This window comes from Schistocerca nitens, chromosome 1 (assembly GCF_023898315.1).
Source record: "Schistocerca nitens isolate TAMUIC-IGC-003100 chromosome 1, iqSchNite1.1, whole genome shotgun sequence".
Classification (NCBI taxonomy): Eukaryota; Metazoa; Arthropoda; class Insecta; order Orthoptera; family Acrididae; genus Schistocerca; species Schistocerca nitens.
In genome coordinates, this window is record NC_064614.1 from 876,650,460 (window position 1) to 876,670,661 (window position 20,202).

Below are 20,202 nucleotides of genomic sequence, written 5' to 3' on the forward strand. Positions count from 1 at the left end.
GACTGTATGAGTGTACTCAAGGAGAGCATACAACCACTGATTGAGGCTAGATGCTTCTTGCAATTACTCTTTGCATATGACTGAACTTATTGATATGATTATGAAATTTTTTCATTGTGTTGTGTCAAAAATTTTTTGCTGGTTTGTACCCGGTGTGGTTTGGATTCATGGGTCAAAACCAACATCATAAACTTAGGCCCAAATATTTTTCCATTATTTTGTTCTTTCATGAATCAACATATCCTTAAATACTATGATTTATATGGCCGATTGATTTTGTACTATATTCCTACTCATGATTGAGTATATTCTTCTGGTCTGTACCTGTCATTGTGAGTTTTTCGAGTTGGTTCACTCATCGTACACTTAGGCTCTGAAATTTTTTCTCTTCTCTTTTGAAGATTTTTAAGGTTTCATTGTATGGATGTTAATGTACAAATTATAATTCTAGTAATTTTATATTGACTCTGTAATTATTTCTAGTTTAGTGGTGTAATGTTCTAGTTTTGATTTTATATTTTTTGTCTTGTGACAGTATGTTTCACAGACCTAAAAATCTAAATACCATATCCTGATAATTGTATAGATTATGGCTTGTGTAGTAGGTATTTTTCTTATGTCTTCTGTAAAATGTTAGGTATCAGATACTCCTATACATCAATCTGCTATCATGGGCATCATTTTGTACACTGTTTGGCGAACCTTGCAGTCTGTCACAAAATATTGTAAACACATTGTTTCCAAATTTTGTGAGGGGGTATTGTAATGGGACACCCTTTTCTGACATAACCTTTTTTTATAGAAGTATCTGATACCAGGATTAATCCCGAATCTGGTATAGCTGAACATTCTCGGCAGTTTCACTGAAAGAATTCAATTTAATTTTGTATATGATGTATTATATTTCAGACTAAAATGTATAAAAAGAAATTAATTTGTTACACTCTATATGTGTGGTTAAAACTATTCTTCTTTTGGAAATGTTTGAAACTAAAAAATGTCTGGCATACTTTAAATTCATATTATTAATTGCACAACCTGATGATAATTATTAAATTTATTTCTGGACTCATTTATAAAATAATGATATAACTTGGTGACGATTCTTCTTTTATCAAGAAAGTTTGCAAACTCTTTTGCTTTGTAAACTCTTCGGAATACTGTGAGTACCACAGAATGTAGGTAGTAGTGGGTATGCCCCTGATGGAAGTAGATGTTTCTCAAGTTTATCAACAACAATGTAATTATCGGTTTTTTTTTAAGTGGAAAATGTATAGACAGTGTGATATTTAATAACGTAACAGAGAATAAAATTCAAGAAATATACAGGCAAATCTTCATCAGTAATTTAGTCATCAGGAGCCCACAACATTAAATCAAATTTTTAGCCGCAAGAATGTAATCCTAAACACAAAAAGTGGAGCCAACAACACAAAGAGAAAATGAAAATAAGTAAAAAGTTTTTCTTTTGTATATCTTATGCCTCTCGAAAATAATGAAGAGACTAAGAGAATTTTAATAATGATGTGTGGGAGGGTAAGATTACAAGCAGTACGTAGAGTATTTTAGTATATTCCTACAGTCATCATTTAAAAGTTGTTCTTGAAACTTTGTTAATAGACTTCTTGGGACAGTTTACATATATCTTCAAGAATCATCCAGTTTAGTTCCTTCAGTATCTCTGTGACTCTCCCATGGATCAAACAAACCTGCCATCATTCATGCTATCCTTCTCTGTATACATTCAATATTCCCTGTTATTTCTATTTGGAATGGGTCCCAACCACTTGAGCATGGTCTAGAACTAGTCACAAAGTGATTTGTAAGCAATCTCCTTTGTAGACTGATTGCACTTCTGCAGTATTCTACCAATAAACCAAAGTCTATCACCTGCTTTACCCATGACTGAGCCTATATGATAATTCCATTTCATATCCCTTCAAAGAGTTGTTGTTGTTGTTGTTGTTGTTGTGGTCTTCAGTCCTGAGACTGGTTTGATGCAGCTCTCCATCAAAGAGTTACCCCCTGGTATTTGTATGAATTGGCTGATTGCAATGATAACATCATAGGATACTATGCCTTTTTTTCATTTTGTGAAGTGTGTAATTTTACGTTTCTGAACATTTAAAGCAAGCTGCCAATCTTTGCACCACTTTGAAATCTTATCAAGATCTGACTGAATATTTCTACAGCTTCTTTCAGATATTACTTCATTATAGATAAATGCATCATCTGCTAAAAGTCTGAGGTCTACAACGTGAACCTGATCCTCTAGGATCATAATCAATTTTCCTATACATGGAATCGCCAACATATCTTATCAACATATACTCTATGAGGTAATAATACTACTGTACCACTATGTCAGGATCCTCTCACAGATTTCATAGTGCATCAGTTTTTGTGGATTTAAGTTATTGCTTTCAAGAGCAGCTTTCAAAAGAGCACAGCAAGTTTTTCTTCTTGTTTCTTCTGCAGCATCTTTAGGGAAGGTGTTGTATGGCTTCTTCAACACCACTCACAAAACTTATTGAAGTTGGTGCTCTAGATGTAGGTGAAAAATTGTTATTTTCCTGCCACAGACAGCATCACATTGATCAAATTCTTCTTTGTGAAGTTGACAATGGAGCGTTGTGCAGATACCCTCTGTGGCATTGATTGCTCAAGTGATCAGACAGTCAAATTTTGATGTCTGTCAAGAACTTGCATCCTTAAGAAGCCCATAAAACTTGGCCACAGTCACTCTGTCAACCCATTCCCATCATAAAGGTGAGAGATGTACTGCAACCTTCAGATGTAGGTGGACCAATTCTTCTGTAATGCCATAGACCTTTGTCTCCTAGAGCAAATCCTCTCTTTGACTCTGGCACAACTAGCCTTCTCCATAATCATTCATGTAGCAGGAATCTTAATAGAATGCATCAATATGGCCATGGTTGCAACATCTCAAAATATGTTTAAGAACCTCAAAAGTTTTGCTTTCATATTACAGAAGGCAGCAATTTAAAAAAATACCTTGTCAATGTGGTATGACTTATATAGGCCATAATAACACGCACACCAAACATTATCTCTGCACTTGCCTTTTGCAACTAAGCAAATCCACCATTTGTCAAATATTCTATGTCCACCATATGATCAATGGAAAATGATAAGACAATAATTTTGATCACAGCAACATCACTATTGGACCCCATTATTAAAGAGTTTGTGGAAATACACAACACAAAAATCTGGTGAACCATGACAGTGACCACCAGATGGATAATGTTTGGAATCCTATCATCCCCACAATTTGCTGAAATTGAAGATGACACAGTGTGCCGATGGCCACAGTGAGTGGCAATACAGGACAAATGAGTTCTACAGTTCCACTGGAGAGGGTGCTGCTACCGAGTAGTGTGGTCCATCTGTCAAAATGATTTTGGCACATGTGCATTATACTCACAGCATGCTGTATATTGCAGAATGGAGGATACCTTAATCAGTCCTTGATCACTCACCTGAAGACGAATGGCATGTGTCCAGTCAAAATATTGTGGTGTGTAGTTGACAAAGATTGTCAAGGCTGATATTCCTTTCAACACTCAATTCACCAGAAAATTTTTAAAATTTGCATCAGATGCCTTACAGGTAGGATGGTCTCACATGTCTGAAGTTTTGAGAAGATATGTGGTAAGAGAGCAAAATTCTTGAGTGCTTTAAACTTTTCATTGAGATTTCAGGACCATGACATAATGCCAACACTTGCCAGAGTGATACGTTTTAGTAAGACTGCCATTGCATCGAAAATTACAGAGGAGGATAGTCATGTTATGGTCAAAGGTTGGATACCATGTCAGAAGAACTGTTGCACTTAAAATGAAGGTTGCAGCATATCTCTTGCTTGAATCATAGGATTGAGCTGATAGAGTGACTTCAGAAAAGTTTTATTGAATGCATTAGGAAGCAAGTTCTTGTCAGGTGTTAAAATTTGACTGTCTGGCTCCAGAGCAGTTGTCCCACAGCAGATAACATGCCATGCTCTTTTGAAATCTCATCATCAACACACTAGCTAAACCTCTGAGGAGGGCTGCACAATGAATTCTCCAAAAGGATGCTGACATAGTGGTGCTGAAGGCTCATGAAGATAATTCAATGATTTTGATACCTCTTCTACATCTACATCTACATGATTACTCTGCAATTCACATTTAAGTGCTTGGCAGAGGGTTCATCGAACCACAATCATACTATCTCTGTACCATTCCACTCCCGAACAGCGCGCGGGGAAAAATGAACACCTAAACCTTTCTGTTCGAGCTCTGATTTCTCTTATTTTATTTTGATAATCATTCCTACCTATGTAGGTTGGGTTCAACAAAATATTTTCGCATTCAGAAGAGAAAGTTGGTGACTGAAATTTCGTAAATATATCTCACCACGACGAAAAACGTGTTTGCTTTAATGACTTCCATCCCAACTCATGTATCATATCTGCCACACTCTCTCCCCTATTACATAATAATACAAAATGAGCTGCCCTTTTTTGCACCCTTTCGATGTCCTCCGTCATGTATGTTGACAAGATGTATAATCTGCTAAGGGATTCAATCTGAAGGAAGACTGATTACATTTCTAACAGCACAAGTGCAATGGAAGACTTCTGCACTCCTGAATTGTACCTCATTATCTTTTAAAAGGGACAGTCAAGAGGTTAGTACCACTTGGTTGCTTACTGCCAAAACTTCCTACAATTCATAAAGAAGGTTCACATTTATGACCAATAGCTTGCCATATTGGTTCTTCCCACATATAGTTTAGCCAATGTCTTGTTTCCTTGCCGAGATCATTGACGGGCAAATGCTCACATCATTTCCGAAACTCAGCTGATTTTATCAATAGACTGAGGTGTCTGCATCTAAGTAGTTTGATCTGTTTAGTCAGCTTTAATGTAGTATTTCTTCTTACAAAGGTTCCTCTTTCAGATTCTTTGGCAGTAATTGGTAAAAAGTTTCAGGTGGACATCACTGCTTTATTTTGGCATGCTCTTTCCTCAACCCATTTTCTGTTCAACCATGAATATTTTGAGCAGAAAACAGTTTCCTTGCTGACCTCTTTTTCTAACCAGGTGGCCAACTTTTAAGTGGAGGGCTTTCAGGAGATAAAACTTGAATCAGTGACCCTTAAACCAACTGCATTTTGGAGGTATGTGGATGATGCTTTCAGAGTGTAGCCTCATGGAGAAGATAAATTAATGAAGTTCTTACATCACCTAAACTGCATTCAAAAGAAATCCAGTCCACTAAGTAACCAGAGAAAGACAGTTTTCTATCTTTCTTGGATGTTTTGGTTAAATGGAAGAATGATGACTCTCTGGGCAATTCATTTTAACCTAAGCCCACTGATACCAACTTGTATTTACAATCACTGGGTTGTCATCATGTGTAGTAAACTATGATTGTGCTTAAAGTACTTGTACACAGAGCTTACGGTCTCAAATGCAGATAGCTTGTGTAAAGAGCTTGCTCATCTATAGACGGGGTTCAGGGAATATGGGTATTCTTCCTGGGAAATTAACAGGGCACTAGCAATTAAAACCAAGGATTCATCCTTGGATAAAGAGAAGAGTACACTGCGAAAATCTCTAGCCTTTCTTCCCTTTGTTGCAATGTTTTATAATTTTCAGGTGAAAGCAGTTTTCCGCCCATCATCTAAGATTGCTGAACTGCTAGAATCAGTAAAGGACAATTTGTTATTGTGAAAGGATGGAATTTACAAAATACCTAGTCAGTGTGGTATGGCTTATATGGGCTAGAGACCACGCACTGTGGAAGAACGCTGCACCAAACACCAATATTGCACCGAACATCAAAGCTGTACAGAACATAAATGCTGCACTCGCCTTTCAAAACCAGGCAAGTCTGTTATTGCCAAACATTATATATATCCACTGGACATTCAATGGAGTATGATAAAACAATAATTTTGGTCACAGAAACGTCTTCCTGGGACTCCATTATTTAAGAATCTATGGAAATAAGAAATCTGGAAAATCTGATGAACTGGGATGGTAGCTACCAGCTCGATGATACATGACTATCATCTCCATGATTTGCTCAAATTGAAGAACCATGGACTTTGCCACTGGTGGGAGGCTTGCGTGCCTCAGCGATACAGATAGCCATACCGTAGATGCAACCACAATGGAGGGGTATCTGTTGAGAGGCCAGACTAACATGTGGTTCCTGCAGAGGGGCAGCAGCCATTTCAGTACTTGCAGGGGCAACAGTCTGGATGATTGATTGACCTGGCCTTGTAACATTAACCAAAACAGCCTTGCTGTGCTGGTACTATGAATGGCTGAAAGCAAGGGGAAACTACAGCTGTAATTTTTCCCAAGGGCATGCAGCTTTGCTGTATGGTTAAATGATGATGGTGTCCTCTTGGGTAAAATATTCCGGAGGTAAAATAGTCCCCCATTCCGATCTCCGGGCGGGGACTACTCAGAAGGATGTTGTTATCAGGAGACAGAAAACTGGCATTCTACGGATCGGAGTGTGGAATGTCAGATCCCTTAATCGGGCAGGTAGGTTAGAAAATTTAAAAAGGGAAATGGATAGGTTAAAGTTAGATATAGCGGGAATTAGTGAAGTTCGGTGGCAAGAGGAACAAGACTTCTGGTCAGGTGAATACAAGGTTATAAATACAAAATCAAATAGGGGTAATGCAGGAGTAGGTTTAATAATGAATAGGAAAATAGGAATGCGGATAAGCTACTACAAACAGCATAGTGTACACATTATTGTGGCCAATATAGATACGAAGCCCATGCCTACCACAGTAGTAAAAGTTTATATGCCAACTAGCTCTGCAGATAATGAAGAGATTGATGAAATGTATGATGAGATAAAAGAAATTATTCAGATAGTGAAGGGAGACGCAAATTTAATAGTCAAGGGGGCCTGGAACACAACAGTAGGAAAAGGAAGAGAAGGAAATGTAGGAGGTGAATATGGAATGGGAGTAAGGAATGAAAGAGGAAGCTGCCTGGTAGAATTTTGCACACAGCATAAATTACTCATAGCTAACACTTGGTTTAAGAATCATGAAAGAAGGTTGTATACATGGAAGAAGCCTGGAGATACTAGAAGGTTTAAGATAGATTATATAATGGTAAGACAGAGATTTAGGAACCAGGTTTTAAACTGTAAGACATTTCCAGGGGCAGATGTGGACTCTGACCATAATCTATTGGTTATGAACTGTATATTAAAACTGAAGAAACTGCAAAAAGGTGGGAATTTGAGGAGATGGGACCTGCATAAACTGAAAGAACCAGAGGTCGTAGAAAGTTTCAGGGAGAGCATTAGGGAACGACTGATAAGAATGGGGGAAATAAATACAGTAGAAGAAGACTGGGTAGCTTTGAGAGACGAAATAGTGAAGGCAGCAGAGGATCACGCAGGTAAAAAGACGAGGACTAGTAGAAATCTTTGGGTAACAGAAGAGATATTCAATTTAATTGATGAAAGGAGAAAATACAAAAATGCAGTAAATGAAGCAGGCAAAAAGGAATACAAACATCTCATAAATGAGATCGACAGGAAGTGCAAAATGGCTAAGCAGGGAAGGCTAGAGGACAAATGTAAGGATGTAGAGACGCATATAACTAGGGGTAAGATAGATTCGGCCTACAGGAAAATTCAAAACACCTTTGGAGAAAAGAGAACCACTTGCATGAATATCAAAAGCTCAGATGGAATCCCAGTTCTAAGCAAAGAAGGGAAAGCAGAAAGGTGGAAGGAGTATATACAGAGTCTATACAAGGACAATGTTCTTGAGGACAATATTATGGAAATGGAAGAGAATATGAAGATGAAATGGGAGATATGATACTGCGTGAAGAGTTTGACAGAGCACTGAAAGACCTAAGTCGAAACAAGGCCCCAGGAGTAGACAACATTCCATTAGAACTACTGAAAGGCTTGGGAGAGCCAGGCCTAACAAAACTCTACCACCTAGTCAACAAGATGTATGAGACAGACGAAATACCCTCTGACTTCAAGAAGAATATAACAATTCCAATCCCAAAGAAAGCAGACGTTTACAGATGTGAAAATTACTGAACTATCAGTTTAATAAGCCACGGCTACAAAATACTAACATGAATTCTTTACAGACAAATGGAAAAACTGATAGAAGCCGACCTCGGGGAAGATCAGTTTGGATTACGTATAAATTTTGGAACACATGAGGCAATACTGACCCTACGACTTATCTTAGAAAATAGATTAAGGAAAGGCAAACCTACGTTTCTAGCATTTGTAGACTTAGAGAAAGCTTTTGACAATGTTGACTGGAATACTCTCTTTCAAATTCTAAAGGTTGCACGGGTAAAATACAGGGAGCAAAAGGCTATTTACAATTTGTACAGAAACCACATGGCAGTTATAAGAGTTGAGGGGCATGAAAAGGAAGCAGCGGTTGGGAAGGTAGTGAGACAGGGTTGTAGCCTCTCCCCGATGTTATTCAATCTGTATATTGAGCAAGCAGTAAAGGAAACAAAAGAAAAAGTCGGAGTAATTATTAAAGTCCATGGAGAAGAAATAAGAACATTGAGGTTAGCCGATGAAATTGTAATTCTATCAGAGATAGCAAAGGACCTGGAAGAGCAGCTGAACAGAATGGACAGTGTCTATAAAGGAGGATACAAGATGAACATCAACAAAAGCAAAACAAGGCTAATGGAATGTAGTCGAGTTAAATTGGGTGATGCTGTGGGAATTAGATTAGGAAATGAGACTCTTGAAGTAGTAAATGAGTTTTGCTATTTGAGGAGCAAAATAACTGATGATGGTCGAAGTAGAGAGGATATAAAATGTAGAATGGCAATGGAAAGGAAAGCGTTTCTGAAGAAGAGAAATTTGTTAACATTGAGTATAGATTTAAGTGTCAGGAAGTCGTTTCTGAAAGTATCTGTATAGAGTGCAGCCACGTATGGAAGTGAAACGTGGACGATAAATAGTTTAGACAACAAGAGAATAGAAGCTGTCGAAATGTGGTGCTACTGAAGAATACTGAAGATTAGATGGGTAGATCACATAACTAATGGGGAGGTATTGAATAGAATTGGAGAGAAGAGAAATTTGTGGCACAACTTGACTAGAAGAAGGGATTGGTTGGTAGCGCATATTCTCAGATATCAAGGGATCACCAATTTGGTATTGGAGGGCAGCGTGGAGGGTAAAAATCATAGAGGGAGACCAAGAGATGAATACACTAAACAGATTAAGAAGGATGTAGGTTGCAGTAGGTCCTGGGAGATGATGAAGCTTGGACAGGATAGAGTAGCATGGAGAGCTGCATCAAACCAGTCTCTGGACTGAAGACCACAACTACTACAACAACGAAGATAATACAGTGTGTCAATGGCCATGGTGTCAGCAACGTTAAGGGCAGCTGAATTCTGCAGTTCCACCATGATGGTGGTGCTGCCATGTAGTATGGTCCATCAGTCAAAATGATTTTGATGCAAGCACGGAGTACTCCCTGCACACTATATATCACAAAATAAAGGCTGTCTTCAACAGCCTTCAATGGCTTGACTGAAGATGACTGGTAGGTGTCCAATCAAAATATCATGGAGTGTAGTTGACAATGACTGGCTGCAAGGCCACACAGAACAATTTAGTTTACAAGTTGAACATGTAAGAGACATTAATGCCCATGCATTTATTAAGATTCATTTAATTTTTTACATCAGTCAGTGAATGGAAATAAGCTGGAATGGAATCTACAAGCAAAAGCTTCCAAATGACAAATAATTTATATGGAAATTGGTTCAATAATGAAACAGAACAAACAACTGTCAACATAGTTGGCTAACAATAATCATTATTAAATTGTTCGTGTACCTTGTAGTTTTTAGGAGACCATTAATGCAATACAAGTCTCCCATGCCTTCTTTTTCCAGTATCCCACCACCTCACAAAGTCTCACCCTCTGTCCACAGAGGAGCATTCCCCTTGGAACTGGAGCAACTGAATTATATTCACCACCCGGGTTTCGACTACCTCTTGTCATGCCCTGAAGTGAGAAACGTCCTGCCCACTATCCTTCCCAACCCTCCCAAAGTGGTATTCCGCTTTCCACCAAACCTACACAATATATTCATCCATCCCTACACACCTGCTCCCAACCCCTTACCCCATGGCTCATACCCCTGTAATAGACCTAAATGCAAGACCTGTCCAATACATCCTCCCACCACCAACTACTCCAGTCCAGTCACAAACATCACCTATCCCATCAAAGGCAGGGCTACCAGTGCAACCAGTCACGTGACCTACAAGCTAAGCTGCAACCACTATGCTGCTTTCTATGTGGGCATGACAACCAACAAGCTGTCTGTCCACATGAACACCCACCAACAAACTGTGGCCAAGAAACAAGTGGACCACCCTGTTGCTTAGCACGCAGCCAAACTTTCCCTGCATGCCCATAATCCTCCTGGACTCAACCTTTGTTAGTCATTGTTCTCTCCCATCCAGCCCCTTCTCTGTTCCCATTCCAGCATTACACAGCTCTCATTTCTCCATCGAACCCAGTCTTTTTACTTCTCTCCTTTTCTGCTATCCCCACCCCCTCCCCACCTTTCTGCTTCCTCTGTCTAACCTCCCGACTGCACATAGCTGCCCTACCCTCTTTCCCCCATGTCCCTCAGCACTCCCCAACAGCATATCACTGTCCGCCACACCTGCCCTACTATTCCTCCCCCCCCCCCCCCCTCCCAGCACCCCAGCCTCCTCTTCATCCCCACCCAGTCACCACTCCCATCATGCACCGATGCTGCTGCTCGCAGTGTGGCCTCAGTTGTTTGAAACTGCAATCAAGTGTGTGTAAGTTGCTTTTGTCTGAGCGTGTTTGCCGTCTAATTCTGAAGGTCTTACTGGCCAAAAGCCATTATTTATGACAGTTTTTTTTGTTGTGCCTATCTGCAACTCAGCATCTTCTCTATATGGTGAGTAGCAACCTTCCTTTTTGTAATATTGTTATTCTGTTCATGTGTTGTCAGTAAACTATCAGCATTACGCTTGGCTTTCTTGTATGCTATGTACAATATGTGTGTAGCCATTTGACCCACCCAGCTAGCCAAGCGCACTTTCGAGCCACTTCCACGATTCGAAAAGGTGACCCTGCCCCAGCTTGAATCCATCTCATGGATTAATGATGAGGACTGGTGACCAGCTAGCTTCGGTTCTCCTGTGCCACTGACTCTAGCCTCCTGTGTGCAGCACCCCCTTTGTCCAATACAGGCTTCTCTCTGTTCTCCGTCACACCTGCTGCCCACTCCTCGTTTCCTTCAACCACATAGTTCTTCAATCCATTTTCCTTTCTGTCTGTTGCAGGTGTTCTGCCACTGTCCTCTGGGCTCTTCTCCCTTCCCTGGACATCATCTCCTCCGAGTGGGCCTTTCACTTGTCTCGTGTACAGGGATTATTCATTTCCAACCGGCAACCACATAGCAGGCCATCATTCTCCTTCGTCTTGACCTGCTCCATGCTGTTCTACACTGGTTGCAGGTCCTGGACATCTATGACTGTGGTCCTCTACTATGTACTCCATGGCCTTCCTCTCTCTGTGAAGTGCCAACCTCTTCTCTTTCAGCTCCTCCGCTACTCTCAGCCTTTCTGGTTGGACATCGCCTGGGCTCCTGTCCTCTGGGCCAGTTCTCTCAGGTAGCTCTGTGGTCTCCTCTGTGGGGCAGAGGGGTGACATATCTTCAGCTGTCATCTCTGCCACTGCCACTGTCTATGCAGTGAGATGGCTATGCCATCTCCTCTAAAGGAAAGAGGACTGTGGCATGCAACTGGTATCTCATGATCCAGCCACAAGCTACGCAACTGAGTGCTGAGGGTTGCTGTCCTGCCAGATGCCTACAAGTGAGTGCTGTTCATTAGTGCTTGCAACAATCACTGTGATATTGACAACACCACATATAGCTGGAAATAGCTTGCATCCACAAGCCACATTACAACAGAGAGCTTCCCGGTATTCGTCTGCCTGGCGACCTTTACGGAACATGACCTAGCAGCTTACCGGCAAGTGCGAGTCCCAGCCTGGACATTTGTGTTCCATTTCAAAAGTGCCTACAGTGTATTCCTCCAAGTGCCCTTGTTATCTGTCTTTAGTAGATTGACTCATAACTATATTCTTCATTTACAATTTTTTTTCCTTTTTTGTGTTAGTTCATAGGCAGATCTATTTTTTTCAGTATTTGTGTCTGCTCTAACCAACCCCTACAGGTCTTCCATATGTTTAATGCATGAGAAAGTAAGTATGCTGTGCCCATAACAGGCTAAGGCTTTAAGGGTTGGCAACAGTTGAGTGGTAGATGGACATCCGCTGACCAAAGCGAGCATTGCAGGAACATGGTAGTATGTAAACAAATGTTGTAGAACTCAGTTGCACGAAAGATGTAAGTAAGAAATCACACCAAGCACAAGCCACGTGCTGTGATCTGCATCCTATTTGCAGAAGAAATAACACCTACCAAAATTTTTTCACACTCAAAACAGCTACAGCAAAGCTATTGTGAACAGAATGAATGTGCTGAAGTTGTGCAGGGAATTCAGTGGAGGCAGACCAAGTGTTTATGATGAACAGCGGAGTGGAAGACCTTCCATTTTGACCAAGGAGTTGGTGCATAAAATCAAGGAAACTGTTCATGAAGACCACCAACAGACAGTGGATGAAATTTCTGTGATGTTTCCGCAAACTCTTATGTGAGACATTCACAGAAATGCTGAGATACTGCAACTGTGTGCAAGATGGGTCCCAAAACAGCTTACAGAGCAGCACAAGAAAAATCAGGTCAATAGCACCCACGAGTTTCTTGGGTGAATTAAATTAGAAGGTGAGGAATTTATGAGCCCTATTGTGACTGGAGATGAAATGTGGGTGGCTCATTGTAAGTCCAAGGCAAAAGACAGTTTTCACAGTGGTGTCTCCCCTATTCTCCATAAGCTGAAAACCTCAAAACCACAATTTTGGTCGATTTTCTGCCTCAGGGGGAGACTACCAGTACACAATGATAGTGAGAGACCATAAACATACTCAAAAGGATAATTCAAAGCCAAAGTAGGAGAATGCTGATGAGAGGAGTGTGCTCTTGTTGCACAACACCCATCCTCCCATTGCTTTAGCCACATGCTCTTACTTTGTTAGAATGTTTTGTAGCATGCACCCCCCCCCCCCCCCCCCCACACTTCATATTCCCATATTTGACATCTTCAGATTATCTTTTCGCCTCCCTGAAGGCACACGAGTCAAATCAAATTTTCAACTGACAAGCAGATACAGGAAGAGGTTCTGAAGTGGGGGCAAGAAGCTAGAAGAATAGTTCTTTGAGGAGGACATAAAGAAGCTTGTGACATATTTTACACCTACTTCCTGAACCTGCCTCATAGAGTAACACTAGCAAACCTACTAATATACATTGGCCATACCCCACCCACAGTGGGAGGGGGGGGGGGGAGATAGGGGGGGGAGGGAGGGAGGGAGGGAGGGAGGGAGGGAATCGGGGGCACTGGATGTTTTACAGTTTTTATTTCTAGATATAAATAATTTTTGTAGCATGTTATATCTCATTTTAACAACCACACGTCCTCATGTTTATTGTAATAATTTTTCCGTTTTTAGTTATTTAATTCACTTTTCAGAGTCTTCAGTGATAATTTTAAGTAATTGATTTAGTAAAGCCTTTTAATATTTTTATAGACCACTGGGATTCCACATGACAACCCCACACCAACAAATATTATCAAAATTTTATAAAAACTGAGAAAAACACTTGCGCCAGACTGCAGTCGTACTATCATTCCACCTTACACAATGTTTTAAAACTTAAGTAGCTTATCAGCACTTATAATTTAAGGCATTGGTCACTGGAGCTGATCATTGTCGCAAGCACGGATACGAGGCTGCCTTCATGTGTCAGGACTGGCATGAGCAGCTAGACAGTGCCGTATCGTAATGTAAATACGCCTTATGCGGGAATTATTTATTGCAATGTGGTTTGAATATTGTGAAGAACTGGACTGCATCATTGTGTAACATTACTAAATAATTTGTTTTTATGTAAACATGTTTACTGACAGAACAACAACAGTACTAATAAACTTTACAGTACTTGGTTGCAGAATGTATTCTGTACTTACTCATTCAATAATGAACAATCAGGAATTAGTTCTGTCCACACACTTTGATTAGCTGTTATCAAATGTAAAGTGCAATTGGTTATTTTACATGAAAACTTTTCAGAATATACAGAAGTGTATTTTAATGTTTATGATATATTATTTGGAATGTGCTTTGTTACCCATTTAGTTAACACTTTTCACATACGATCTGTAACAATGTGGACAGTGTGCGGCTGCAGCCTGTGTACCGTCACGATGTGACTGAGTAATATAACCCACCACAAATTTTATTGCGTAATGCACACTGTATAGATATATTACAACACTAAACTTGTAAGGCCTTCCAGTTGAAACTGCCAACTCCTGCATTCAGAAAATAAAAAAGACATACGGTGCATAATAACTGACACCTGTCACAGAATTTGCAGAAGAATTTGTAATCTAAACTGGTGTGTCATCAGACTTTATACAAATTGAATATGTTCAGAGTTGCCAAAAATTCATTTTTCTAGCTAACATTTCCGAGGAACTCCTTGAACAAATTGCTTATAAAACACTAATTGTACTGAGTATCACAGGAGAAAAGTGTTGCGTTTATATTAACACAGCATGAGGAAAGTGTTGTCTTCACAATGGAGTTCAAAACAGTGGTCAAGATACAGATAGCAAGTGATGTGCTCACAGTTCTTCCCCCTCCCCCTAGTGGTACTGCGCATTTTGGAGAGGTTTCTCAATAAAATTTATACGAAATACCAACACTATGGAAACAACTCTGAGCCAGAGTGAATTTCAAAACCACTGATAACTATGGAAAGTCGGTCATCGGCACTAAAGGACATTCCAAAATAAAGTTAACAGGACTTCTCAGCAGAACAAACACTGATAACTACAGCAGGAAGTACTATGACGAATATGTGAGCAAAACTTTTGTAATTTGATTAAAATACCACAAAAATTTATGTTTTTTCAATACAGGCATCATAAATATAGCTACTCTTTTTACGTTTTTGACCTTTTACTTACAACAAGACTTCTGGTCAGGTGAATACAGGGTTATAAATACAAAATCAAAAAGGGGTAATGCAGGAGTAGGTATAATAATGAATAAAAAAAAATAGGAGTACAGGTAAGCTACTACAAACAGCATGGCGAACACATTAGTGTGGCCAAGGCACACAAGAAGCCCACACCTACCACAGTAGTACTAGTTTATATGCCAACTAGCTCCGCAGATGACGAAGAGATTAATGAAATGTATAATGAGATACAAGAATTATTCAGATACTGAAGGAAGACGAAAATTTAATGGTCATGGGTGACTGGAATTCGATAGTAGGAAAACAAAGAGAAGGAAACGTAAACATAGCAGGTGACTATGAAATGGGGGTAAGAAATGAAAAGAGGAGCCACCTGGTAGGATTTTGCACAGAGCATAACTTAATCACAGATAAAACTTCGTTCAAGAATCACGAAAGAAGGTTGTATACATGGAAGAGGCATGGAGATTCTGGAAGGTTTCAGATAAGATTATATAATAACACAGACATTTAGGAACCAGGTTTTAAATTGTAAGACATTTCCAGGGGCAGATGAGGACTCTGACCACAATCTATTTGTTATGAACTACAGATGAAAACTGAAGAAACTGCAAAAAGGTGGGAATTTGAGGAGCTGCAACCTGGATAAACTGACAGGACCAGAGGTTGTAGAGTGTTTCAGGGAGAGCATTAGGGAATGACTGGCAGGAATGGGGGAAAGAAATACAGTAGAAGAAGAATGGGTAGCTTTGAGGGATGAAATAGTGAAGGTAGCAGAGGATCACATAGGTTATAAGACGAGGACTAGTAGAAATCCTTGGGTAACAGAAGATATATTGAATTTAATTGATCAAAGAACAAAATATAAAAATGCAGTAAATGAAGCAGGCAAACAAGAATATAAACGTCTCAAAAACGAGATTGACAGGAAATGCAAAATGGCTAAGCAGGGATGGCTAGAGGACAAATGTAAGGATGTAGAGGCATATCTCAGTAGGGTAAAATAGATACTGTCTACAGGAAAATTAAAGAGACCTTTGGAGAAAAAGAGAACCACTTGTATGAATATCAAGAGCTCAAATGGAAACCCAGTTCTAAGCAAAGAAGGGAAAGCAGAAAGGTTGAAGGAGTATATAGAGGGTCTATACAAGGACAATGTTCTTGAGGACAATATTATGGAAATGGAAGAGAATATGAAGATGAAATGGGAGATATGATACTGCGTGAAGAGTTTGACAGAGCACTGAAAGACCTAAGTCGAAACAAGGCACCGGGAGCAGACAACATTCCATTAGAACTACTGACAGCCTTGTCCACCCCTGGTAGCTGAATAGTCAGCACAACAGAATGTCATACCTAATGACCCGGGTTCGATTCCCAACTGGGTCGGAGATTTTCTCTGCTCAGCGACTGGGTGTTGTGTTGTAATTACCATCATCCTTTTATCCCCATCGACACACAAGTCGCTGAAGTGACGCCAACTCAAAAGACTTGCACCAGGCACATTGTCTACCCGATGGGAGACCCTAGCCACACGACATTTCCATTACTGACAGCCTTGGGAGAGCCAGCCCTGACAAAACTCTACCATCTGGAGAGCAAGATGTATGAGGCAGGTGAAATACCCCCAGATTTCAAGAAGAATATAATAATTCGAATCCCAATGAAAGCAGGTGTTGACAGATGTGAAAATTACCGAACTATCAGTTTAATAAGCCACAGCTGCAAAATACTAACGGGAATTCTTTACAGACAAATGGAAAAACTGGTAGAAGCCGACCATGGGGAAGATCAGTTTGGATTCCGTAGAAACATTGGAACATGTGAGGCAATACTGACCCTATGACTTATCTTAAAAATAGATTAAGGAAAGGCAAACCTATGTTTCATGCATTTGTAGACAGAGAGAAAGCTTCTGACAATGTTGACTGGAATACTATTTTAAATTCTGAAGGTGGCGGGGGTAATATACAGGGAGCAAAAGGCTATTTACAATTTGTACAGAAACCAGATGGCAGTTATAATAGTCGAGGGGCATGAAAGGGAAGCAGTGGTTGGGAAGGGAGAGAGACATGGTTGTAGCCTATCCCCAATTTTTTTTTTTTTTTCTGGGCTATATCAAGGAAAGTCTTCTTTATACCAGTTGCTAACATGGGCAAACTGAAGGCTAAGATACAAGCTGCTGTGGGTACCATGACAGAACACATGGTAACACCTGGCTGGAACTGGGATACCGCCTCTACATTCTCCGAGCTACCAAGGGAGCAGACATTGAGTTTTACTACAGCAAGTGGTCTTAAAAATACTAGTAACACTAACCTATGCAATGGCATCAAATGTAACTTGTTATGTCCAACAGTTATTCTGTTGTAACTTTTTATAATCAGGGCAAGACTTCGTACTCACCCTGTAGTTTAGACAAGAAGAGAAGCTTTCGAAATGTGGAGCTACAGAAGAAAGCTGAAGATTAGAGGGGTAGATTACATAACTAATGAGGAGGTATTAAATAGAATTGGGGAGAAGAGAAATTTGTGGCACAACTTGACTAGGAGAAGGGCCTGATTCGTAGGACATGTTCTGAGGCATCAAGGGATCACCAATTTAGTATTGGATGGCAGCGTGGAGGATAAAAATTGTAGAGGGAGACCAAGAGATGAATACTCTAAGCAGATTCAAAAGGATGTAGGTAGCAGTAGGTACTGGGAGATAAGCTTGCAAAGGATAGAGTAGCATGGAGAGCTGCAGCAAACCAGTCTCTGGACTAAAGACCACAACAACAACTTACGATAAATACATACCACCAGTTTCTAAAATGTACTGTCTAGTAATTTGATTTTACTTATTAATGTAACAATTAACCGTGGACTTGCCATTGGTGGGTAGGCTTGCATGCCTCAGCAATACAGACAGCCATACCGTACATGCAAGCACAATGGAGAGGTACCTGTGAGAGGCCAGACACGGGTGTGGTTCCTGAAGAGGGGCAGCAGCCTTTTCAGTAATTGCCGGGGACGATTGACTGATCTGGCCTTGTAACATCAACCAAAACAGCCTTGCTGTGCTGATACTGAGAACAGCTAAAAGCAAGGGGAAACTACAGCCGTAACTCTTTCCAAGGGCATGCAGCTCTCCTGCATGGTTTGACAATGATAGTATCCTCTTGGATAAAATAGTCCCCATTCAGATCTTCAAGCGGGACTACTCAGGATGACATTATTAAGAGAAACAAAACTGGTGTTCTATGTATCAGGCTGTGGAATGTCATATCCCTTAATCGGGTAGGTACATTAGAAAATTTAAAAAAGGAAATGGTTAGGTCAAAGTTACATATAGTGGGAATTCGTGAAGTTCAGTGGCAGGAGAAACAAGACTTCTGGTCAGGTTAATAAAGGGTTGTAAATACAAAATCAAATTGGGAGGGGGGTGAGGGTGGGATAGGAATGAGGATAACTTACGAACAGCATAGTGAACGTATTATTGTAACCGAGATAGACACGTAGCCCACATCCACAACAGTAGTACAAATTTATATGTCAACTAGTTTCACAATTGAGGAGGAGATTGGAGAAATGTATGATGAGAAAAGAAAGTATACAGATATTTAAGGGAGCCAAAAATTTAATAGTCATGGGGGACGAATTCCACAGGAAAACGAAAAGTAATAGGTGAATATGTAGTGGGGGAAAGAAGTGAAAGATGAAGCCACCTGGTAGAATTTTGCACAGAGCATAACTTAATCATGAAGTTAATGTCTTAAATTTTAAGACATTTCCAGGGCAGATATGGACTCTGACCACAATGTAATGGTTATGAACTGTAGATTGAAACTGAAGAAACTGCAAAACGGCATGAATTTAAGGAATTGGGACCCAGATAAACTGAAAGGACCAAAGGTTGTAGAGGATTTCAGAGGGGGCATTAGGGAACAATTGACGACAACAACAGGGGAAAGGAATACAGTAGAACAAAAGTGGGTAGCTTTCAGAGATGGAATAGTGATAGCAGCAGAGGATCAAGTAGGTAAGAAGATGAGCACTGAAAAACCAAGTTGAAACAAGGCTCTGGGAGTAGACAACATTCCATTAGAGCTACAGATAACTTTGTGAGAGCCAGCCATGACAAAACTCTTCCACCTGACCAGCACGATGTATTAGACAGGCAAAATACCATCCGATTTCAAGAAGACTATAATAATCCAAATTCCAAAGAAAGCAGGTGCTGATAGATGTGAAAATTACCGAACTATCAGTTTAATAAGCCACAGCTGCAGAATACTAACATGGATCTTTTACAGAAGACTGGAAAAACTGGTAGAAGCCGACCTAGGGGTAAATCAGTTTGGATTCCAGAGAAATGTAGGAACACATGGGGCGTTAATGACTCTACAACTTCTGATAGAAGATAGGTTAAGGCAAGACAAACCTACATTTACAGCATTTGTAGACTTAGAGAAATCTTGTAACAATGTTGACTGGAATACTCTCTTTTAAATTCTAAAGGTGGTACAGATAAAATACAGGGAGCAAAAGGCTATTTACAATTTGTGCAGACACCAAATGGTAGTTATAAGATTTGAGCGACACAAATGAGAAGCAGTGGTTGTGAAGGGAGAGACAAAACTGTAGCATATCCCCGATGTTATTCAATCTGTATATAGAGCAAGCAGTAAAGGAAACAAATGAAAAACTTTTAGTAAGAAACGAAGTCCAGGGAAAAGAAAATCTCTTAGGTTTGCCTATGACATTGTAATTCTATCAGAGACAGCAAAGGACTTGCAAGAACAGTTGAACAGAATGGACAGTATCTTGAAAAGATGATAGAAGTTTAACATCAACAAAAGCTAAATGAAGGTAGTGGAATGCAGTCAAATTAAATCAAGTGATGCTGAGGGAATTGTATTAGGAAACGGGCAAATGAGGTCTGTTAATTGGGAAGCGAAATAATTGACAATGGTTGAAGTAGGGAGGATATAAAATGTAGAC